This window comes from Triturus cristatus, chromosome 1_1 (genome assembly GCF_964204655.1).
Source record: "Triturus cristatus chromosome 1_1, aTriCri1.1, whole genome shotgun sequence".
In the NCBI taxonomy this organism is placed as follows: Eukaryota; Metazoa; Chordata; class Amphibia; order Caudata; family Salamandridae; genus Triturus; species Triturus cristatus.
Window position 1 is genome coordinate 231,264,368 of NC_140579.1, and position 22,988 is coordinate 231,287,355.

The 22,988-nt window shown below is 51.7% G+C and overlaps 1 long non-coding RNA gene across 1 annotated transcript; it reads left to right on the plus strand.

The window, feature by feature from the left end:
- Positions 1-6,370: 6,370 nt before the first annotated feature.
- LOC146870045 (uncharacterized) lies at positions 6,371-8,178 on the plus strand. Its single transcript, XR_014958895.1, has 5 exons — positions 6,371-6,479; positions 6,624-6,715; positions 7,055-7,199; positions 7,290-7,357; positions 7,743-8,178. It is a non-coding gene; the product is annotated as an uncharacterized LOC146870045 (long non-coding RNA).
- The last annotated feature ends 14,810 nt before the right edge of the window (positions 8,179-22,988 follow it).

Sequence of the window (22,988 nt, forward strand, 5' to 3'; positions counted from 1 at the left end):
AGTACCGCAGGGTGGGACATTAGTTAGGACTACCACAAATGGCGCACAGTCGGGCGGTAGGTTAAGATAGCGTTTACTCCTGTGCGGCCTTCTATCTGTTCCCTGTCTTGAAACAGGGTTAGATTGAATCTGTGGATCCATTGTTATTTGAGTGGCTGGTGTGGTTGCTTTTATTGGAACCCTGCTCACGGTGGTAGGTACTGCCATCGTATTAGTGGAATTTGACTGCATTTTTCCCCGCACCATCCCTGCCTGTCTGCCTTCCCCAGGGTTATCCCTTAATCCAGTAACTTCAGCCTGGTACGAAGATACCAGGCCACCAAGCCTGGACACCTCAGCTGTTAGAGTGTCTATCTTGGTGGTTAAAGGTCTGATAGCCTCCTCTACCTTAGATTCCAATTTAGACTCGAGGTTTTTTATGAGGGCAACCAGTTGTACAATATTAGCATTTAAGTTATTCTCCTTGTTTCCGGTAAACACAAAGGGATTATTAAGTGGGACATTAACAATAGCAGAATCTACAGCAGTAGTTTTTTTCTTCTGTTTCCCACCCCCTTTTATCTGTGTTCGCCTACAGTTGCGTACCAGCCTTATAGCTGGCGGAACTTCCTCCAAATCCTCACTGGATGTATCTTGGTGTTCTACATGGACCTCAGTCCTTACCACAATCGGTGTGACCGGGTTTTCTCTAGCAGCACCATTGACGCTGGCCTCTCCCTCAGCGTCCATCGCTATCAGAGGCGGCGTCTCAACCAGTGCTGTTGCAGGGGGCCCTTTCCCTAGAGATGCCCGATGTTCACTGTTGATCTGAATGACTTTTTTTACCATGTAATTGTCAATAGTGCTATGGCCCGTAGCAGTTTTATCATTTTTAGCCTTAGACATCTTAAATAGAAACAATACGTGTTTAAGTTGCAGTGCGACTATACATAAATGTTAAAAAGAATTAAAGTCTCACTTGTTACTTAAAAAAGAGGGATCAGTTCACGAAAACCAGGGTCTCGGGCCCAGCTCAGTCTCTTCAGGCCTCTGAGGGCCACAGAGGGCCCGCCCTTGTCCCGGGCTTCGCCTGGGCTCGTTCCCGCGCGCGTTCCGCGATGCGCGTAGCTGTTGGTCAATTTATTCCACCTGGAATGGGAGGGACAAGGAGGCGGCTTCAGGCCCTAGAGGATTCTGGTCAGTGTAGTCTACCAGCCTCTTTGCCTCAGTCCCCCCCCAGCTGCGAGCGATTCCCGCGAAGCGGGAAACGCGAGTTGTAGCACTGGTGGCAGCGGAAAAAGGAGTTCACAAAACGCAGGGTCCCAGCGAAAGAACAGTTCAGCAGCGCAACACTCCCAAAACGGCCAGCAAACAATTCCACAGGGTCGAAAGACAAGGGCTCCCGCAATGCGCGTAGCTGATGGTCAATTTATTCCACCTGGCATGGGCGGGACAAGGAGGCGGCTTCAGGCCCTGGAGGATTCTGGTCAGTGTAGTCTACCAGCCTCTTTGCCTCAGTCCCCCCAGCTGCGAGCGTTTCCCGCGAAGCGGGAAACGCGAGTTGTAGCACTGGTGGCAGCGGCAACAGGAGTTCACAAAATGCAGGGTCCCAGCGAAAGAACAGTTCAGCAGCGCAGCACTCCCAAAACGGGCAGCAAACAATTCCACAGGGTTGAAAGACAAGGGTGTCTGATATGAAGGAAAGGGAAGGTTTAGGGACTGGCAAGTGGGTGCACTTGCCCAGTCAGCATGACAGTACCAGACTGCACGCAGGCTCTGCAATGGCAGACCTTAGACACATGTTTACAGGCTGCTTCTGTGGGTGGCACAACCAGTGCTGCAAGCCCACCAGCAGTATTTGGATTACAAGCCCTGGGCAATCCTGGTGCACTGTACTAGGGTCTGACAAGTAAACCAAACCAACCAATCATGGAATCGCAAATCATACATCAATTTACAATAGGGAGCACTTGCACTGTGGCACTGGACAGCAGTGGCACAGTGTCCTGAGTAACTAACACCAGCAAAAATATCCATGAGGCACAACGAAAAATGGAAGGGATACTCACACCACTGTGCCAGGTCTAACAGGTGGTGTTGGTGGTGGTGGTACTGGTGGTCTTTTCTGAAGAAAAGTCACCCAGGAGTAAATTTCTGACATTTTGGAATTGGTAGAGGATTGTAGGAGTACTGCCGGGAAATCATGATGACAATCACACTTTCGTGAGGCCAGCTGTGGAATTCTTTGTAAATCTCAACTTTCCCACATGCATATATGGGTATTTTTGGAAACAAATATAGGTAACGTACCTTTACGCATGTGCAAATCCCTCTCAATTACAGAAACCCATTTGCCTGCATCGCAACATTTTTTAGGTGAGTATGCTCTCCGTTTCCACCCTCCTTAAAGACGTACTCCTGCCAGGACAATATGAGCAACGGCTCTGCTGACCTGGTTCTCAGGCTCTAGAGCAGCTCTGCTGACCTGGTTCCCTGGCTCTACAGTGGCTCTGTTGACCTGGTTCTCTGGCTCTAAAGCAGCTCCGCTGACCTGGTTCTCTGGCTCCAGAGGGGCTCTGCTGACCAGGTTCTCTGGCTCTACAAGGGCTTTGCTGATCTGGTTCTCTAGTTATACAGCAGCTCTGCTGATCTGGTTTTCTGGCTCTACAACGGCTCTGCTGACCTGTTTCTCTGGCTCTAAAGCAGCTTTGCTGACCTGGTTCTCTGGCTCTACAACGGCTCTGCTGACCTTGTTGTCTGGCTCTAAAGCAGCTCTGCTGACCTGGTTCTCTGGTTCTAGAGCAGCTTTGCTGACCTGGTTCTCTGGCTCTAAAGCAGCTTTGCTGACCTGGTTCTCTGGCCCTAGAGCAGCTCTGTTGACCTGGTTCTCTGGCTCTAAAGCAGCTCTGCTGACCTGGTTCTCTGGCTCTAGATCAGCTCTGCTGACCTGGTTCTCTGGCTTTACAGCGGCTCTGTTGACCTGGTTCTCTGGCTCTACAGCAGCTCTGCTGATCTAGTTCTCTGGCTCTAGAGCAGGTCTGCTGACCTGGTTCTCTGGCTCTAAAGCAGCTTTGCTGACCTGGTTCTCTAGCTCTTGAGCAGTTCTGCTGACCTGGTTCTCTGGCTCTAAACCAGCTCTGCTGACTTGGTTCTCTGGCTCTAGCGCAGCTCTGCTGACCTGGTCTCTGGCTCTAGAGCAGGTCTGCTGACCTCGTTCTCTGGCTCTAAAGCACCTCTGCTGACCTGGTTCTCTGGCTCAACAACGGCTCTGCTGACCTGGTTCTCTGGCTCTACAGCAGCTCTGCAGACCTGGTTCTCTGGCTCTAAAGCAGCTCTGCTGACCTGGTTCTCTGGCTCTAGAGCAACTCTGCTGACCTGGTTCTCTGGCTCTAAAGCAGCTCTGCTGACCTGGTTCTCTCGCTCTAGAGCAGCTTTGCTGACATGGTTCTCAGGCTGTACAACGGCTCTGCTGACCTGGATCTCTGGCTCTAGAGCAGCTCCGCTGACCTTGTTCTCTGCCTGTACAGCAGCTCTGCTGACCTGGTTCTCTGGCTCTATAGTGGCTCTGCTGACCTGGTTCTCTGGCTCTAAAGCAGCTCTGCTGATCTGGTTCTCTAGCTCTAGAGTGGCTCTGCTGACCTGGTTCTATGGCTCTACACCAGCTCTGCTGACCTAGTTCTCTAGCTCTAGAGCAGCTCTGCTGACCTGGTTCTCTAGCTCTACAGCGGCTCTGTTGACCTGGTTCTCTGGTTCTAATGCAGCTCTGCTGACCTGGTTCTGTGGCTCTAGAGCGGCCCTGCTGACCTGGTTCTCTGGCTCTACAACAGCTCTGCTGACCTAGTTCTCTGGCTCTACAACGGCTCTGCAGACCTGGTTCTCTGGCTCTAAATGGCTTTGCTGACCTTGTTCTCTGGCTCTACAGCAGCTCTGCTGACCTGGTTTTCTGGCTCTACAACGGCTTTGCTGACCTGGTTCTCTGGCTCTAAAGCAGCTCTGCTGACCTGGTTCTCTTACTCTAGAGCAGCTTTGCTGACATGGTTCTCAGGCTGTACAACGGCTCTGCTGACCTGGATCTCTGGCTCCAGAGCAGCTCTGCTGACCTTGTTCTCTGCCTGTGCAGCAGCTCTGCTGACCTGGTTCTCTGGCTCTATGGTGGCTCTGCTGACCTGGTTCTCTGGCTCTAAAGCAGCTCTGCTGACCTGGTTCTCTAGCTCTAGAGTGGCTCTGCTGACCTGATTCTGTGGCTCTACAGCAGCTCTGCTGACCTGATTCTCTGGCTCTACAGCAGCTCTGCTGACCTAGTTCTCTGGCTCTAGAACAACTCTGCTGACCTGGTTCTCTGGCTCCACAACGGTTCTGCTGACCTGGTTCTGTGGCTCTACAACGGCTTTGCTGACCTGGTTCTCTGGCTCTACAGCAGCTCTGCTGACCTTGTTCTCTGGCTCTACAACGGCTCTGTTGACCTGCTGTTCTGGCTGTAAAGCAGCTTTGCTGACCTGGTTTTCTGGCTCTAAAACGGCTCTGCTGACCTGGTTCTGTGGCTCTAAAGCAGCAGTGCTGACCTGGTTCTCTGGCTCCACAGCGGCTCTGTGAACCTGATTCTCTTGATCTAAAGCAGCTCTGCTGACCCGGTTCTCTGGCTCTAGAGCGGCTCTGCTGACCTGGTTCTCTGCTTTTAGAACGGCTCTATTGACCGGGTTTAATGGCTCTAAAGCAGCTCTGCTGACCTGGTTCTCACGCTCTAGAGCGGCTCTGCCGACCTCGTTCTCTGGCTCTCCAGCAGCTCTGCTGACCTAGTTCTCTGGCTGTGAAGCAGCTCTGCTGGCCTGGTTCTCTGGCTCTACAACGGCTCTGCTGACCTGGTTCTCTGGCTCTACAGCAGCTCTGCTGACCTCGTTCTCTGGCTCTAAAGCAGCTCTGCTGACCTGGTTCTCTGGCTCTAGAGCAGCTTTGCTGGCCTGGTTCTCTGGCTCTACAGCAGCTCTGCTGACCTAGTTCTTTGGCTCTAGAGCAGCTCTGCTGACCTGGTTCTCTGGCTCTACAACGGCTTTGCTGACCTGGTTCTCTGGCTCTATTGCGGCTCTGCTGACCTGGTTCTCTGGCTCTACAACGGCTTTGCTGACCTGGTTCCCTGGCTCTATAGCGACTCTACTGACCTGGTTGTCTGGCTCTAAAGTAGCTCTGCTGACCTGGTTCTGTGGCTCTACAGCAGCTCTGCTGACCTGGTTCTCTGGCTCTACAGCAGCTCTGCTGACCTGGTTCTCTGGCTCTAGAGCAGCTCTGCTGACCTGGTTCTTAGGCTCTAGAGCAGCTCTGCTGACCTGCTTCTCTGGCTTTGAAGACGCTCTGCTGACCCGGTTCTGTGGCTGTAGAGCAGCTTTGCTGACCTGGTTCTCAGGCTCTACAACAGCTCTGCTGACCTAGTTCTCTGGCTCTACAACGGCTCTGCAGACCTGGTTCTCTGGCTCTAAACGGCTTTGCTGACCTTGTTCTCTGGCTCTACAGCAGCTCTGCTGACCTGGTTTTCTGGCTCTACAACGGCTGACCTGTAATTTGTTATTTTCCGTAGCCGTGACATAGTAAATATAAGTACTATAGGTCATATCACATATTGTCAACTTTCATCTAGCATTTATGATCTGGGTGGTTAACGTGAGTTTCCTCGTTACCTCCATACATGACTTTATTTTTGAAATCTAGTATTATCCTTTACCCATTTCTGAGAGATATACTCTTTGAGACACTTGCCTCTCAGTGTCCCTTTATAGTATGGCACTCGGATTTTTGAGGTCCAGATATTTATTATTATTTTTTCTTTATATTGTGAATACAATCCCAAAACAAATCCCTTTTTTTTTAGAGAAATTTTGGTGAGATAATTTTTGCACTGGGGTGTTTTTTATTATTTTCTCACTATTATATCTTGAACTATGTGTCTTTCTCTGTACTGACATTATTCATTACATGCGTTCACCTTATGATATTTGTGTGTGATATGCAGTATTATTTATTTTATAAATAGAGCATTTTCCTTTATTAGTTAATATGGGACAATAAAGTTTTTTATAATCTCAGTCCCTGCCGTACAATCCCTCATGTAGGGACTATCATTAATGTTTTATCGAATGGCATCAGTCCCAAAATGGTGTAGTGTACTGTCCTTCTTTAGTCAATATGGGACAATAAAGTTTTGTATAATCTTAGTCTCAGTCTCTGCCGTACAAATCTTATGTTTGGACTGTCATTAATGGTTGATCGAATGGCACCCGTTCCAAAATGGTGCTGACTAACTCTGTAATGCCGTCCTCTTTCTTTCGTTCTAGTCGGCTTAGATCATACCCCGCCCATTTCCACTCTGTGTTGGTCCTATTGGTTAGTTACCAGCATATTAGGTTGAGGCTTAGAACGTGAATGCGTGCTGCCGCTCCGTCACTGTCGGTTTACCCGTTCGAGTGTTTTGTCGGGAATCGTTTGATGTCGTAGGAACTCCAAGGAAATAGGTAAGCAGTTAGGCGCATTCACCACTTATGAAGAGGTGCTTATTATTGACACATCTCCTCGTATCTCTTTTTCTTTTAGTATAACTTTATGCAAAGCTTGCAACAGTGCTCCTAATATTCCTTCATGTTTTGGCGTTTTTTTAGATGTCATGGCTTAGTGATTGAATCCCTGCAACATAAACTTCTGTTGAAATAACTGGTCTTGAAGACGATTCCCTGTTCGAATTTTATAAAAGGTTAGTCTTATAGAATCGTTCCTTATAGGAACATAATAGCAGCAATCTTCGAATGTGTAACCAGGACATAGTTAATTTTTTCATTGTGTTTATATACTACACATTTACTTAAATCAGCCTTTTAGTACAGAGGTACAGACTCAATATCTTTTAGTACCAAGTACCGGGTAGCATGAGTATCTTAGAGTAGGTACGCTCTCCTAGAAGAAACTACCTGTAAGATAACCAACTAATAAACACGTTGGTGGTGTCTCATTAAAATAACTCTCCAGAAAACTTCATAGGAGTCTGTGCAAATGTAAATATAAGTAGAGTTTCAATTTTTATTTTGTCTATCAGTTTTAGTGACATTAGAAAGGTGATATCGCACTGGCTTTTGGCATCCCAGAAATACATTTGGATATGAACATCTTTTGGAGACTGTGACCCCGCTATAATCTGTTGATTTTTGAGGACGGGCAGTGAAACCTAGTATTAATTACAGGTATTGGAACATACTCGCACGTTTATTATTAGTCTCGGCCCTTAATGATATAGATAACTTAACAATTAGCTCTCTGTATCTTCTTGACAGAGATTTTCGAAATCGTTATAACCTAATATGTGACGACGCATCTCTAACAGGAATTCCTTGATAAACAAGTAAGCGCTTTTTTCTGCACTTTGGGTCTAAGTGGTGCACATAAGATAGTGATGTTGGTGCTACATGTGGTGCACGATGTTTCAATGGTGGCAGGGTCTTATCTCTATTCTGCTCTATGAATAGTTTCTCAATTGGAGAAAAATCTTGGAATAAATTGCTTTTCTATTACTGATTATACGTATGTAAAATAGTGGAGTACTGATAACAACATTGCTCCATTATGATTCTCTCGTCTTTGTATATGTTCTTATTCCTTTTTAAAAAAATGTTTTTCATTTTCTTTGAATGGTCACCTAACATGTGAAGAAAACCTTTTCTCTGTTATTTTTATAGGGTATTCTGGGCCATGTATTGACTATATTTTTTATGTATATGTTGTTTCAGGTATTCCCTGGGCTTTGTCATTTTTTGAATATATCTGTGGTCCTGATGAAGGTGGCGCTCATGCCAACGAAACGCGTCGACCTCTGATATTACCATCCTGACTCTGCAGTTGCTTTTGTTAGCCATAGGAGATCACTATGTACCTTGTGTCCCTAATGTTCAATATATGTCAAAGTTTTTTTCCTTCCTTGTTTGTTCTATGAAAGGTGTATGAATGTGGAATGAGTTGGTATGTGTGTAGATGAGATCGTGTGATGATATAGTTCCTTTTGTGATCTATATTAACTTGCTCCAGGGACTACTGTTTGTTGTTAATTGACATGATGCAGTCTTCACTGTAATGAATTTAATCAGTGAGTAGTAAATAGTGAATTTGTTCTTTGTGAAACGAAAAGAAATGTATTGAATTTTTTTAAGAATAATAGTAAAAGACGAAAGGATATAAAAAATAAAAAAGTAATACATTATCATATTTTGTGTGGTGCATCACTGGTTTTAGGCCTTTTTTCCCCAGCACAATTTAATTGTATTACTAAGAATAGAGGTCGTGAGGGAAGTTTTACTATATGATTGTTTCTTTTTCCCCTTTTTCCCTGACCTTAAGCAATTCTCAAGGGGGTCCCATATTTGTTGCTGGTTCTCAGGCTGTACAACGGCTCTGCTGACCTGGTTCTTTGACTGTAGAGCAACTCTTCTGACCTAGTTCTCTGGCTGTACAGCGGCTCTGCTGACCTGGTTCTCTGGCTCTACAGCGGTTCTGCTGGCCTGGTTCTCTGGCTCTACAACAGCTATGCTGACCTTGTGCTCAGGCTCTAGAGCAGCTCTGCTGACCTGGTTCTCTGACTTTAAAGCAGGTCTGCTGACCTGGTTCTCTGGCTGTACAGCGGCTCTGCTGACCTGGTTCTCTGGCTCTAAAGCAGCTGTGCTGACCTGGTTCTCTGGCTCTAGAGCAGCTCTGTTGACCTGGTTCTCTGGCTCTACAGCGGCTTTGTTGACCTGGTTCTCTGGTTCTAATGCAGTTCTGCTGACCAGGTTCTGTGGCTCTAGAGCGGCTCTGCTGACCTGGTTCTCTGGCTCTACAACAGCTCTGCTGACCTAGTTCTCTGGCTCTAAACGGCTTTGCTGACCTGGTTCTCTGGCTCTACAGCAGCTCTGCTGACCTGGTTTTCTGGCTCTACAACGGCTCTTGTGACCTGTTTTCTTGCTGTAAAGCAGTTTTGCTTACCTGGTTCTCTGGCTCTACAACAGCTCTACTGTCCTGCTTTTGTGGCTCTAAAGCAGCTCTGCCGACCTGGTTCTCTGGCTCTACAGTGGCTCCGTTGACCTGGTTCTCTGGCTCTAAAGCAGCTCTGCTGACCTGGTTCTCTGGCTCTACAGCAGTTCTGCTGACCTGGTTCTCGAGCTCTACAGCGGCTCTAATGACCTGGTTCTCTGGCTCTACAGCAGCTCTGCTGACCTAGTTCTCTGGCTCTAGAGCGGCTCTGCTGACCTGGTTCTCTGGCTCTAAAGCAGCTCTGCTGACCTGGTTCTCTGGCTCTACAGCAGCTCTACTGACCTGGTTCTCTGGTTCTACAGCAGCTCTGCTGACCTAGTTCTCTGGCTCTAGAGCAGCTCTGCTGACCTGGTTCTCTGGCTCTAGAGCAGCTTTGCTGGCCTGGTTCTCTGGCTCTACAGCAGCTCTGCTGACCTAGTTCTTTGGCTCTAGAGCAGCTCTGCTGACCTGGTTCTCTGGCTCTACAACGGCTTTGCTGACCTGGTTCTCTGGCTCTATTGCGGCTCTGCTGACCTGGTTCTCTGGCTCTACAACGGCTTTGCTGACCTGGTTCCCTGGCTCTATAGCGACTCTACTGACCTGGTTGTCTGGCTCTAAAGTAGCTCTGCTGACCTGGTTCTGTGGCTCTACAGCAGCTCTGCTGACCTGGTTCTCTGGCTCTACAGCAGCTCTGCTGACCTGGTTCTCTGGCTCTAGAGCAGCTCTGCTGACCTGGTTCTTAGGCTCTAGAGCAGCTCTGCTGACCTGCTTCTCTGGCTTTGAAGACGCTCTGCTGACCTGGTTCTGTGGCTGTAGAGCAGGTTTGCTGACCTGGTTCTCAGGCTGTACAACGGCTCTGCTGACCTGGTTCTTTGACTGTAGAGCAACTCTTCTGACCTAGTTCTCTGGCTGTGCAGCAGCTCTGCTGACCTGGTTCTCTGGCTCTACAGCGGTTCTGCTGGCCTGGTTCTCTGGCTCTACAACAGCTATGCTGACCTTGTGCTCAGGCTCTAGAGCAGCTCTGCTGACCTGGTTCTCTGACTTTAAAGCAGCTCTGCTGACCTGGTTCTCTGGCTGTACAGCTGCTCTGCTGACCTGGTTCTCTGGCTCTAAAGCAGCTGTGCTGACCTGGTTCTCTGGCTCTAGAGCAGCTCTGTTGACCTGGTTCTCTGGCTCTACAGCGGCTTTGTTGACCTGGTTCTCTGGTTCTAATGCAGTTCTGCTGACCAGGTTCTGTGGCTCTAGAGCGGCTCTGCTGACCTGTTTCTCTGGCTCTACAACAGCTCTGCTGACCTAGTTCTCTGGCTCTAAACGGCTTTGCTGACCTGGTTCTCTGGCTCTACAGCAGCTCTGCTGACCTGGTTTTCAGGCTCTACAACGGCTCTTGTGACCTGTTTTCTTGCTGTAAAGCAGCTTTGCTTACCTGGTTCTCTGGCTCTACAACAGCTCTACTGTCCTGGTTTTGTGGCTCTAAAGCAGCTCTGCCGACCTGGTTCTCTGGCTCTACAGTGGCTCTGTTGACCTGGTTCTCTGGCTCTAAAGCAACTCTGCTGACCTGGTTCTCTGGCTCTACAGCAGCTCTGCTGACCTGGTTCTCAAGCTCTACAGCGGCTCTAATGACCTGGTTCTCTGGCTCTACAGCAGCTCTGCTGACCTAGTTCTCTGGCTCTAGAGCGGCTCTGCTGACCTGGTTCTCTGGCTCTAAAGCAGCTCTGCTGACCTGGTTCTCTGGCTCTACAGCAGCTCTACTGACCTGGTTCTCTGGTTCTACAGCAGCTCTGCTGACCTAGTTCTCTGGCTCTAGAGCAGCTCTGCTGACCTGGTTCTCTGACTCTACAATGGGTGTGCTGACCTGGTTCTCTGGCTCTACAGCAGCTCTGCTGACCTGGTTCTCTGGCTCTAGAGTGGCGCTGCTGACCTGGTTCTGTGGCTCTACACCAGCTCTGCTGAACTAGTTCTCTAGCTCTAGAGCAGCTCTGCTGACCTGGTTCTCTGGCTCTACAGCGGCTCTGTTGACCTGGTTCTCTGCCACTAAAGCAGCTCTGCTGACCTGGTTCTCTGGCTCTGGAGCAGCTCTGCTGACCTGGTTCTCTGGCTCTGGAGCAGCTTTGCCGACCTGGTTCTCAGGCTGTACAACGGCTCTGCTGACCTGGTTCTTTGGCTATAGAGCAGCTCTGCTGACCTTGTTCTCTTGCTGTACAGCAACTCTGCTGACCTGGTTCTCTGGCTCTATAGCGGCTCTGCTGACCTGGTTCTCTGGCTTTACAGCGCCTCTGCTGACCTGGTTTCCTGGTTCCACAGCGGCTCTGCTGACCTGGTTCTCTGGCTCTTCAGCGATTCTGCTGGCCTGGTTCTCTGGCTCTAAAGCGGCTCTGCAGACCTGGTTCTCTGGCTCTAAAGCAGCTCTGCTGACCTGCTTCTGTGGCTCTACAGCAGCTCTGCTGACCTGATTCTCTGGCTCTACAGCAGCTCTGCTGGCCTAGTTGTCTTGCTCTTGAACGACTCTGCTGACCTGGTTCTCTGGCGCTACAACAGTTCTGCTGACCTGGTTCTCTGGCTCTACAACAGCTCTGCTGTCCTGGTTTTGTGGCTCTAAAGCAGCTCTGCTGACCTGGTTCTCTGGCTCTACAGTGGCTCTGTTGACCTGGTTCTCTGGCTCTAAAGCAGCTCTGCTGACCTGGTTCTCTGGCTGTACAGCAGCTCTGCTGACCTAGTTCTCTGACTCTAGAGCGGCTCTGCTGACCTGGTTCTCTGGCTCTAAAGCAGCTCTGCTGACATGGTTCTCAGGCTGTACAACGGCTCTGCTGACCTGGTTCTCTGGCTCCAGAGCAGCTCTGCTGACCTTGTTCTCTACCTGTACAGCAGCTCTGCTGACCTGGTTCTCTGGTTCTATAGTGGCTCTGCTGACCTGGTTCTCTGGCTCTAAAACAGCTCTGCTGACCTGCTTCTCTGGCTCTAGATCAGCTCTGCTGACCTGGTTCTCTGGCTCTACAGCGGCTCTGTTGAGCTGGTTCTCTGGCTCTACAGCAGCTCTGCTGACCTAGTTCTCTGGCTCTAGAGCAGGTCTGCTGACCTGGTCTCTGACTCTAAAGCAGCTTTGTTGACCTGGTTCTCTGGCTCTAGAGCAGCTCTGCTGACCTGGTTCTCTGGCTCTAAAGCAGCTCTGCTGACCTGGTTCTCTGGCTCTAGAGCAGCTCTGCTGACCTGGTTTTTCTGGCGCTAGAGCAGGTCTGCTGACCTGGTTCTCTGGCTCTAAAGCAGCTCTGCTGACCTGGTTCTCTGGCTCTACAACGGCTCTGCTGACCTGGTTCTCTGGCTCTACAGCAGCTCTGCTGACCTGGTTATCTGGCTCTAAAGCAGCTCTGCTGACCTGGTTCTCAGGCTCTACAGCGGCTCTGCTGACCTGGTTCTCTGGCTCTACAACAGCTATGCTGACCTGGTTCTCAGGCTCTAGAGCAGCTCTGCTGACCTGATTCTCTGGCTCTAAAGCAGGTCTGCTGACCTGGTTCTCTGGCTGTACAGCGGCTCTGCTGACCTGGTTCTCTGGCTCTAAAGCAGCTCTGCTGACCTGGTTCTCTGGCTCTAGAGCAGCTCTGTTGACCTGGTTCTCTGGCTCTACAGCGGCTTTGTTGACCTGGTTCTCTGGTTCTAATGCAGCTCTGCTAACCTGGTTCTGTGGCTCTAGAGCGGCTCTGCTGACCTGGTTCTCTGGCTCTACAACAGTCCTGCTGACCTAGTTCTCTGGCTCTACAACGGCTCTGCTGATCTGGTTCTCTGCCTCTACAGCAGCTCTGCTGACCTGGTTCTCTGGCTCTATAACGGCTCTGCAGACCTGTTTTTCTTGCTGTAAAGCAGCTTTGCTGACCTGGTTCTCTGGCTCTTCAACAGCTCTGCTGTCCTGGTTTTGTGGCTCTAAAGCAGCTCTTCTGACCTGGTTCTCTGGCTCTACAGTGGCTCTGTTGACCTGGTTCTCTGGCTCTAAAGCAGCTCTGCTGACCTAGTTCTCTGTCTCTAGAGCGGCTATACTGGCCTGGTTCTCTGGCTCTAAAGCAGCTCTGCTGACCTGGTTCTCTGCCTCTACAGCAGCTCTACTGACCTGGTTCTCTGGCTCTGCAGCAGCTCTGCTGACCTAGTTCTCTGGCTCTAGAGCAGCTCTGCTGACCTGGTTCTCTGGCTCTACAATGGGTGTGCTGACCTGGTTCTCTGGCTCTACAGCAGCTCTGTTGACCTGGTTCTCTGGCTCTACAGCGGCTCTGCTGACCTGGTTCTCTGGCTCTATGGCGGCTCTGCTGACCTGGTTCTCTGTCTCTATAGCGACTCTGCTGACCTGGTTCTCTGGCTCTACAGCAGCTCTGCTGACCTGGTTCTCTGGTTCTATAGCAGCTCTGCTTACCTAGTTCTATGGCTCTGAAGCAGCTCTGCTGACCTGATTCTCTGGCTCTACAACGGCTCTGCTGACCTGGTTCTCTGGCTCTACAGCAGCTCTGCTGACCTGGTTCTCTGGCTCTAGAGCAGCTCTGCTGACCTGGTTCTCTGGCTCTGGAGCAGCTTTGCCGACCTGGTTCTCAGGCTGTACAACGGCTCTGCTGACCTGGTTCTCTGGCTCTATAGCAGCTCTACTGACCTGGTTCTCAGTGTCTAGAGCAGCTCTGCTGACCTGATCTCTGGCTCTAAAGCAGCTCTGCTGACATGGTTCTGTGGCTCTACAGCGGCTCTGCTGACCAGGTTCGCTGGCTCTAAAGCAGCTCTGCTGACCTGGTTGTCTGGCTCTACAGCAGTCTGCTGGCCTAGTTCTTTGGCTCTAGAGCAGCTCTGCTGACCTGGTTCTCTGGCTCTACAACGGCTTTGCTGACCTGGTTCTCTGGTACTACAGCAGCTCTGCTGACCTGGTTCTCTGGCTCTACAACGGCTCTGCTGACCTGGTTTTTTGGCTCTAAAGCTGCTTTGCTGACCTTGTTCTCTGGCTCTAAAGCAGCTCTGCTGACCTGGTCCTCTAGCTCTAGAGCAGATCCGCTGAACTGGTTCTCTGTCTTTGAAGAAGCTCTGATGACCTGGTTCTCTGGCTCTACAACGGCTCTGCTGACCTGGTTGTCTGGCTCTAAAGCAGCTCTGGTGACCTGGTTCTCTGGCTTTGAAGCAGCTCTGCTAACCTGGTTCTCTGTCTCTACAGCAGCTCTGCTGATCTGGTTCTCGGGCTCTACAGCAGCTCTGCTGACCTGGTTCTCTGGCTCTAAAACAGCTCTGCTGACCTGGTTCTCTGGCTCTATAGTGGCTCTGCTGAACTGGTTCTCTGGCTCTAAAGCAGCTCTGCTGACCTGGTTCTCTGGCTCTAGAGTGGCTCTGCTGACCTGGTTCTCTGTCTCTATAGCGACTCTGCTGACCTGGTTCTCTGGCTCTACAGCAGCTCTGCTGACCTGGTTCTCTGGTTCTATAGCAGCTCTGCTTACCTAGTTCTATGGCTCTGAAGCAGCTCTGCTGACCTGATTCTCTGGCTCTACAACGGCTCTGCTGACCTGGTTCTCTGGCTCTACAGCAGCTCTGCTGACCTGGTTCTCTGGCTCTAGAGCAGCTCTGCTGACCTGGTTCTCTGGCTCTGGAGCAGCTTTGCCGACCTGGTTCTCAGGCTGTACAACGGCTCTGCTGACCTGGTTCTCTGGCTCTATAGCAGCTCTACTGACCTGGTTCTCAGTGTCTAGAGCAGCTCTGCTGACCTGATCTCTGGCTCTAAAGCAGCTCTGCTGACATGGTTCTGTGGCTCTACAGCGGCTCTGCTGACCAGGTTCGCTGGCTCGAAAGCAGCTCTGCTGACCTGGTTGTCTGGCTCTACAGCAGTCTGCTGGCCTAGTTCTTTGGCTCTAGAGCAGCTCTGCTGACCTGGTTCTCTGGCTCTACAACGGCTTTGCTGACCTGGTTCTCTGGTACTACAGCAGCTCTGCTGACCTGGTTCTCTGGCTCTACAACGGCTCTGCTGACCTGGTTTTTTGGCTCTAAAGCTGCTTTGCTGCCCTTGTTCTCTGGCTCTAAAGCAGCTCTGATGACCTGGTTCTCTGACTCTACAATGGGTGTGCTGACCTGGTTCTCTGGCTCTACAGCAGCTCTGCTGACCTGGTTCTCTGGCTCTAGAGTGGCACTGCTGACCTCGTTCTATGGCTCTACACCAGCTCTGCTGACCTAGTTCTCTAGCTCTAGAGCAGCTCTGCTGACCTGGTTCTCTGGCTCTACAGCGTCTCTGTTGACCTGGTTCTCTTGCTCTAAAGCAGCTCTGCTGACCTGCTTCTCTGGCTCTACAGCAGCTCTGCTGACCTGATTCTCTGGCTCTACAGCAGCTCTGCTGACCTAGTTGTCTTGCTCTTGAACGACTCTGCTGACCTGGTTCTCTGGCGCTACAACAGTTCTGCTGACCTGGTTCTCTGGCTCTACAACAGCTCTGCTGTCCTGGTTTTGTGGCTCTAAAGCAGCTCTGCTGACCTGGTTCTCTGGCTCTACAGTGGCTCTGTTGACCTGGTTCTCTGGCTCTAAAGCAGCTCTGCTGACATGGTTCTCAGGCTGTACAACGGCTCTGCTGACCTGGTTCTCTGGCTCCAGAGCAGCTCTGCTGACCTTGTTCTCTACCTGTACAGCAGCTCTGCTGACCTGGTTCTCTGGTTCTATAGTGGCTCTGCTGACCTGGTTCTCTGGCTCTAAAACAGCTCTGCTGACCTGGTTCTCTGGCTCTAGATCAGCTCTGCTGACCTGGTTCTCTGGCTCTACAGCGGCTCTGTTGAGCTTGTTCTCTGGCTCTACAGCAGCTCTGCTGACCTAGTTCTCTGGCTCTAGAGCAGGTCTGCTGACCTGGTCTCTGACTCTAAAGCAGCTTTGCTGACCTGGTTCTCTGGCTCTAGAGCAGCTCTGCTGACCTGGTTCTCTGGCTCTAAAGCAGCTCTGCTGACCTGGTTCTCTGGCTCTAGAGCAGCTCTGCTGACCTGGTTTTTCTGGCTCTAGAGCAGGTCTGCTGACCTGGTTCACTGGCTCTAAAGCAGCTCTGCTGACCTGGTTCTCTGGCTCTACAACGGCTCTGCTGACCTGGTTCTCTGGCTCTACAGCAGCTCTGCTGACCTGGTTATCTGGCTCTAAAGCAGCTCTGCTGACCTGGTTCTCAGGCTCTACAGCGGCTCTGCTGACCTGGTTCTCAGGCTCTACAGCAGCTATGCTGACCTGGTTCTCAGGCTCTAGAGCAGCTCTGCTGACCTGATTCTCTGGCTCTAAAGCAGGTCTGTTGACCTGGTTCTCTGGCTGTACAGCGGCTCTGCTGACCTGGTTCTCTGGCTCTAAAGCAGCTCTGCTGACCTGGTTCTCTGGCTCTAGAGCAGCTCTGTTGACCTGGTTCTCTGGCTCTACAGCGGCATTGTTGACCTGGTTCTCTGGTTCTAATGCAGCTCTGCTGACCTGGTTCTGTGGCTCTAGAGCGGCTCTGCTGACCTGGTTCTCTGGCTCTACAACAGTCCTGCTGACCTAGTTCTCTGGCTCTACAACGGCTCTGCTGATCTGGTTCTCTGGCTCTAAACGGCTTTGCTGACCTGGTTCTCTGCCTCTACAGCAGCTCTGCTGACCTGGTTCTCTGGCTCTATAACGGCTCTGCAGACCTGTTTTTCTTGCTGGAAAGCAGCTTTGCTGACCTGGTTCTCTGGCTCTTCAACAGCTCTGCTGTCCTGGTTTTGTGGCTCTAAAGCAGCTCTGCTGACCTGGTTCTCTGGCTCTACAGTGGCTCTGTTGACCTGGTTCTCTGGCTCTAAAGCAGCTCTGCTGACCTAGTTCTCTGTCTCTAGAGCGGCTCTACTGGCCTGGTTCTCTGGCTCTAAAGCAGCTCTGCTGACCTGGTTCTCTGGCTCTACAGCAGCTCTACTGACCTGGTTCTCTGGCTCTGCAGCAGCTCTGCTGACCTAGTTCTCTGGCTCTAGAGCAGCTCTGCTGACCTGGTTCTCTGGCTCTACAATGGGTGTGCTGACCTGGTTCTCTGGCTCTACAGCAGCTCTGCTGACCTGGTTCTCTGGCTCTACAGCAGCTCTGCTGACCTGGTTCTCTGGCTCTATGGCGGCTCTGCTGACCTGGTTCTCTGTCTCTATAGCGACTCTGCTGACCTGGTTCTCTGGCTCTACAGCAGCTCTGCTGACCTGGTTCTCTGGTTCTATAGCAGCTCTGCTTACCTAGTTCTATGGCTCTGAAGCAGCTCTGCTGACCTGATTCTCTGGCTCTACAACGGCTCTGCTGACCTGGTTCTCTGGCTCTACAGCAGCTCTGCTGACCTGGTTCTCTGGCTCTAGAGCAGCTCTGCTGACCTAGTTCTCTGGCTCTGGAGCAGCTTTGCCGACCTGGTTCTCAGGCTGTACAACGGCTCTGCTGACCTGGTTCTCTGGCTCTATAGCAGCTCAACTGACCTGGTTCTTAGTGTCTAGAGCAGCTCTGCTGACCTGATCTCTGGCTCTAAAGCAGCTCTGCTGACATGGTTCTGTGGCTCTACAGCGGCTCTGCTGACCAGGTTCGCTGGCTCTAAAGCAGCTCTGCTGACCTGGTTGTCTGGCTCTACAGCAGTCTGCTGGCCTAGTTCTTTGGCTCTAGAGCAGCTCTGCTGACCTGGTTCTCTGGCTCTACAACGGCTTTGCTGACCTGGTTCTCTGGTACTACAGCAGCTCTGCTGACCTGGTTCTCTGGCTCTACAACGGCTCTGCTGACCTGGTTTTTTGGCTCTAAAGATGCTTTGCTGACCTTGTTCTCTGGCTCTAAAGCAGCTCTGCTGACCTGGTCCTCTAGCTCTAGAGCAGCTCCGCTGAACTGGTTCTCTGTCTTTGAAGAAGCTCTGATGACCTGGTTCTCTGGCTCTACAACGGCTCTGCTGACCTGGTTCTCTGGCTCTACAGCGGCTCTGTTGAGCTGGTTCTCTGGCTCTACAGCAGCTCTGCTGACCTAGTTCTCTGGCTCTAGAGCAGGTCTGCTGACCTGGTCTCTGACTCTAAAGCAGCTTTGCTGACCTGGTTCTCTGGCTCTAGAGCAGCTCTGCTGACCTGGTTCTCTGGCTCTAAAGCAGCTCTGCTGACCTGGTTCTCTGGCTCTAGAGCAGCTCTGCTGACCTGGTTTTTCTGGCTCTAGAGCAGGTCTGCTGACCTGGTTCACTGGCTCTAAAGCAGCTCTGCTGACCTGGTTCTCTGGCTCTACAACGGCTCTGCTGACCTGGTTCTCTGGCTCTACAGCAGCTCTGCTGACCTGGTTATCTGGCTCTAAAGCAGCTCTGCTGACCTGGTTCTCAGGCTCTACAGCGGCTCTGCTGACCTGGTTCTCAGGCTCTACAGCAGCTATGCTGACCTGGTTCTCAGGCTCTAAAGCAGCTCTGCTGACCTGATTCTCTGGCTCTAAAGCAGGTCTGCTGACCTGGTTCTCTGGCTGTACAGCGGCTCTGCTGACCTGGTTCTCTGGCTCTAAAGCAGCTCTGCTGACCTGGTTCTCTGGCTCTAGAGCAGCTCTGTTGACCTGGTTCTCTGGCTCTACAGCGGCATTGTTGACCTGGTTCTCTGGTTCTAATGCAGCTCTGCTGACCTGGTTCTGTGGCTCTAGAGCGGCTCTGCTGACCTGGTTCTCTGGCTCTACAACAGTCCTGCTGACCTAGTTCTCTGGCTCTACAACGGCTCTGCTGATCTGGTTCTCTGGCTCTAAACGGCTTTGCTGACCTGGTTCTCTGCCTCTGCAGCAGCTCTGCTGACCTGGTTCTCTGGCTCTATAACGGCTCTGCAGACCTGTTTTTCTTGCTGGAAAGCAGCTTTGCTGACCTGGTTCTCTGGCTCTTCAACAGCTCTGCTGTCCTGGTTTTGTGGCTCTAAAGCAGCTCTGCTGACCTGGTTCTCTGGCTCTACAGTGGCTCTGTTGACCTGGTTCTCTGGCTCTAAAGCAGCTCTGCTGACCTAGTTCTCTGTCTCTAGAGCGGCTCTACTGGCCTGGTTCTCTGGCTCTAAAGCAGCTCTGCTGACCTGGTTCTCTGGCTCTACAGCAGCTCTACTGACCTGGTTCTCTGGCTCTGCAGCAGCTCTGCTGACCTAGTTCTCTGGCTCTAGAGCAGCTCTGCTGACCTGGTTCTCTGGCTCTACAATGGGTGTGCTGACCTGGTTCTCTGGCTCTACAGCAGCTCTGCTGACCTGGTTCTCTGGCTCTACAGCAGCTCTGCTGACCTGGTTCTCTGGCTCTATGGCGGCTCTGCTGACCTGGTTCTCTGTCTCTATAGCGACTCTGCTGACCTGGTTCTCTGGCTCTACAGCAGCTCTGCTGACCTGGTTCTCTGGTTCTATAGCAGCTCTGCTTACCTAGTTCTATGGCTCTGAAGCAGCTCTGCTGACCTGATTCTCTGGCTCTACAACGGCTCTGCTGACCTGGTTCTCTGGCTCTACAGCAGCTCTGCTGACCTGGTTCTCTGGCTCTAGAGCAGCTCTGCTGACCTAGTTCTCTGGCTCTGGAGCAGCTTTGCCGACCTGGTTCTCAGGCTGTACAACGGCTCTGCTGACCTGGTTCTCTGGCTCTATAGCAGCTCTACTGACCTGGTTCTTAGTGTCTAGAGCAGCTCTGCTGACCTGATCTCTGGCTCTAAAGCAGCTCTGCTGACATGGTTCTGTGGCTCTACAGCGGCTCTGCTGACCAGGTTCGCTGGCTCTAAAGCAGCTCTGCTGACCTGGTTGTTTGGCTCTACAGCAGTCTGCTGGCCTAGTTCTTTGGCTCTAGAGCAGCTCTGCTGACCTGGTTCTCTGGCTCTACAACGGCTTTGCTGACCTGGTTCTCTGGTACTACAGCAGCTCTGCTGACCTGGTTCTCTGGCTCTACAACGGCTCTGCTGACCTGGTTTTTTGGCTCTAAAGCTGCTTTGCTGACCTTGTTCTCTGGCTCTAAAGCAGCTCTGCTGACCTGGTCCTCTAGCTCTAAAGCAGCTCCGCTGAACTGGTTCTCTGTCTTTGAAGAAGCTCTGATGACCTGGTTCTCTGGCTCTACAACGGCTCTGCTGACCTGGTTGTCTGGCTCTAAAGCAGCTCTGGTGACCTGGTTCTCTGGCTTTGAAGCAGCTCTGCTGACCTGGTTCTCTGTCTCTACAGCAGCTCTGCTGATCTGGTTCTCGGGCTCTACAGCAGCTCTGCTGACCTGGTTCTCTGGCTCTAAAACAGCTCTGCTGACCTGGTTCTCTGGCTCTATAGTGGCTCTGCTGACCTGGTTCTCTGGCTCTAGAGTGGCTCTGCTGACCTGGTTCTATGGCTCTACACCAGCTCTGCTGACCTAGATCTCTAGCTCTAGAGCAGCTCTGCTGGCCTGGTTCTCTGGCTCTACAGCGGCTCTGTTGACCTGGTTCTCTGGCTCTAAAGCAGCTCTGCTGACCTGCTTCTGTGGCTCTACAGCAGCTCTGCTGACCTGATTCTCTGGCTCTACAGCAGCTCTACTGACCTAGTACTCTGGCTCTAGCGCAACTCTGCTGACCTGGTTCTCTGGCTCCACAACGGTTCTGCTGACCTGGTTCTGTGGCTCTACAACAGCTTTGCTGACCTGGTTCTCTGGCTTTACAGCAGCTCTGCTGACCTGGTTCTCTGGCTCTACAACGGCTCTGTTGACCTGTTGTTCTGGCTGTAAAGCAGATTTGCTGACCTGGTTTTCTGGCTCTAAAACGGCTCTGCTGGCCTGGTTCTGTGGCTCTAAAGCAGCACTGCTGACCTGGTTCTCTGGCTCTACAGCGGCTCTGTTGACCTGATTCTCTGGATCTAAAGCAGCTCTGCTGACCTGGTTCTCCGGCTCTAGAGCGGCTCTGCTGACCTGGTTCTCTGCTTTTAGAACAACTCTATTGACCGGGTTTAATGGCTCTAAAGCAGCTCTGCTGACCTGGTTTTCTGGCTCTAGAGCAGCTCTGCCGACCTGGTTCTCTGACTCTACAGCAGCTCTGCTGACCTAGTTCTCTGGCTGTGAAGCAGTTCTGCTGACCTGGTTCTCTGGCTCTACAACTGCTCTGCTGACCTGGTTCTCTGGCTCTACAGCAGCTCTGTTGACCTGGTTCTCTGGCTCTAAAGCAGCTCTGCTGACCTGGTTCTCTGGCTCTAAAGCAGCTCTGCAGACCTGGTTCTCTGGCTCTAGAGCAGCTTTGCTGGCCTGGTTCTCTGACTCTACAGCAGCTCTGCTGACCTAGTTCTTTGGCTCTAGAGCAGCTCTGCTGACCTGGTTCTCTGGCTCTACAACGGCTTTGCTGACCTGGTTCTCTGGGCTCTATTGCGGCTCTGCTGACCTGGTTCTCTGGCTCTACAACGGCTTTACTGACCTGGTTCCCTGGCTCTATAGCGACTCTGCTGACCTGGTTGTCTGGCTCTAAAGTAGCTCTGATGACCTGGTTCTCTGGCTCTACAGCAGCACTGCTGACCTGGTTCTCTGGCTCTAAAGCAGCTCTGCTGACCTGGTTCTTAGGCTCTAGAGCAGCTCTGCTGACATGGTTCTCTGGCTCTACAGCAGCTCTGCTGACCTGATTCTCTGTCTCTAGAGCAGCTCTGCTGACCTGGTTCTTAGGCTCTAGAGCAGCTCTGCTGACCTGGTTCTCTGGCTTTGAAGCAGCTCTGCTGACCTGGTTCTCTGGCTCTAGAGCAGCTTTGCTGACCTGGTTTTCAGGCTGTACAACGGCTCTGCTGACCTGGTTCTATGACTGTAGAGCAGCTCTGCTGACCTATTTCTCTGGCTCTAGAGCGGCTCTGCTGACCTGGTTCTCTGGCTCTAAAGCAGCTCTGCTGACATGGTTCTCAAGCTGTACAACGGCTCTGCTGAACTGGTTCTCTGGCTCCAGAGCAGCTTTGCTGACCTTGTTCTCTGCCTGTACAGCAGCTCTGCTGACCTGGTTCTCTGGCTCTATACTGGCTCTGCTGACCTGGTTCTCTTGCTCTAAAACAGCTCTGCTGACCTGGTTCTCTGGCTCTAGATCAGCTCTGCTGACCTGGTTCTCTGGCTATACAGCGGCTCTGTTGAGCTGGTTCTCTGGCTCTACAGCAGCTCTGCTGACCTAATTCTCTGGCTCTAGAGCAGGTCTGCTGACCTGGTCTCTGACTCTAAAGCAGCTTTGCTGACCTGGTTCTCTGGCTCTAGAGCAGCTTTGATGACCTGGTTCTCTGGCTCTAAGGCAGCTCTGCTGACCTGGTTCTCTGGCTCTAGAGCAGCTCTGCTGACCTGGTTTTTCTGGCTCTAGAGCAGGTCTGCTGACCTGGTTCACTGGCTCTAAAGCAGCTCTGCTGACCTGGTTCTCTGGCTCTACAACGGCTCTGCTGACCTGGTTCTCTGGCTCTACAGCAGCTCTGCTGACCTGGTTCTCTGGCTCTAAAGCAGCTCTGCTGACCTGGTTCTCAGGCTCTACAGCGGCTCTGCTGACCTGGTTCTCTGGCTCTACAACAGCTATGCTGACCTGGTTCTCAGGCTCTAGAGCATCTCTGCTGACCTGATTCTCTGGCTCTAAAGCAGGTCTGCTGACCTGGTTCTCTTGCTGTACAGTGGCTCTGTTGACCTGGTTCTCTGGCTCTACAGCGGCTTTGTTGACCTGGTTCTCTGGTTCTAATGCAGCTCTGCTGACCTGGTTCTGTGGCTCTAGAGCGGCTCTGCTGACCTGGTTCTCTGGCTCTACAACAGTTCTGCTGACCTAGTTCTCTGGCTCTACAACGGCTCTGCTGACCTGGTTCTCTGGCTCTAAACGGCTTTGCTGACCTGCTTCTCTGCCTCTACAGCAGCTCTGCTGACCTGGTTCTCTGGCTCTAAAGCAGCTCTGCTGACCTGCTTCTCTGCCTCTACAGCAGCTCTGCTGACCTGGTTCTCTGGCTCTATAATGGCTCTGCAGACCTGTTTTTCTTGCTGTAAAGCAGCTTTGCTGACCTGGTTCTCTGGCTCTTCAACAGCTCTGCTGTCCTGTTTCTCTGGCTCTAAAGCAGCTCTGCTGACCTGGTTCTCTGGCTCTACAACAGCTCTGCTGACCTAGTTCT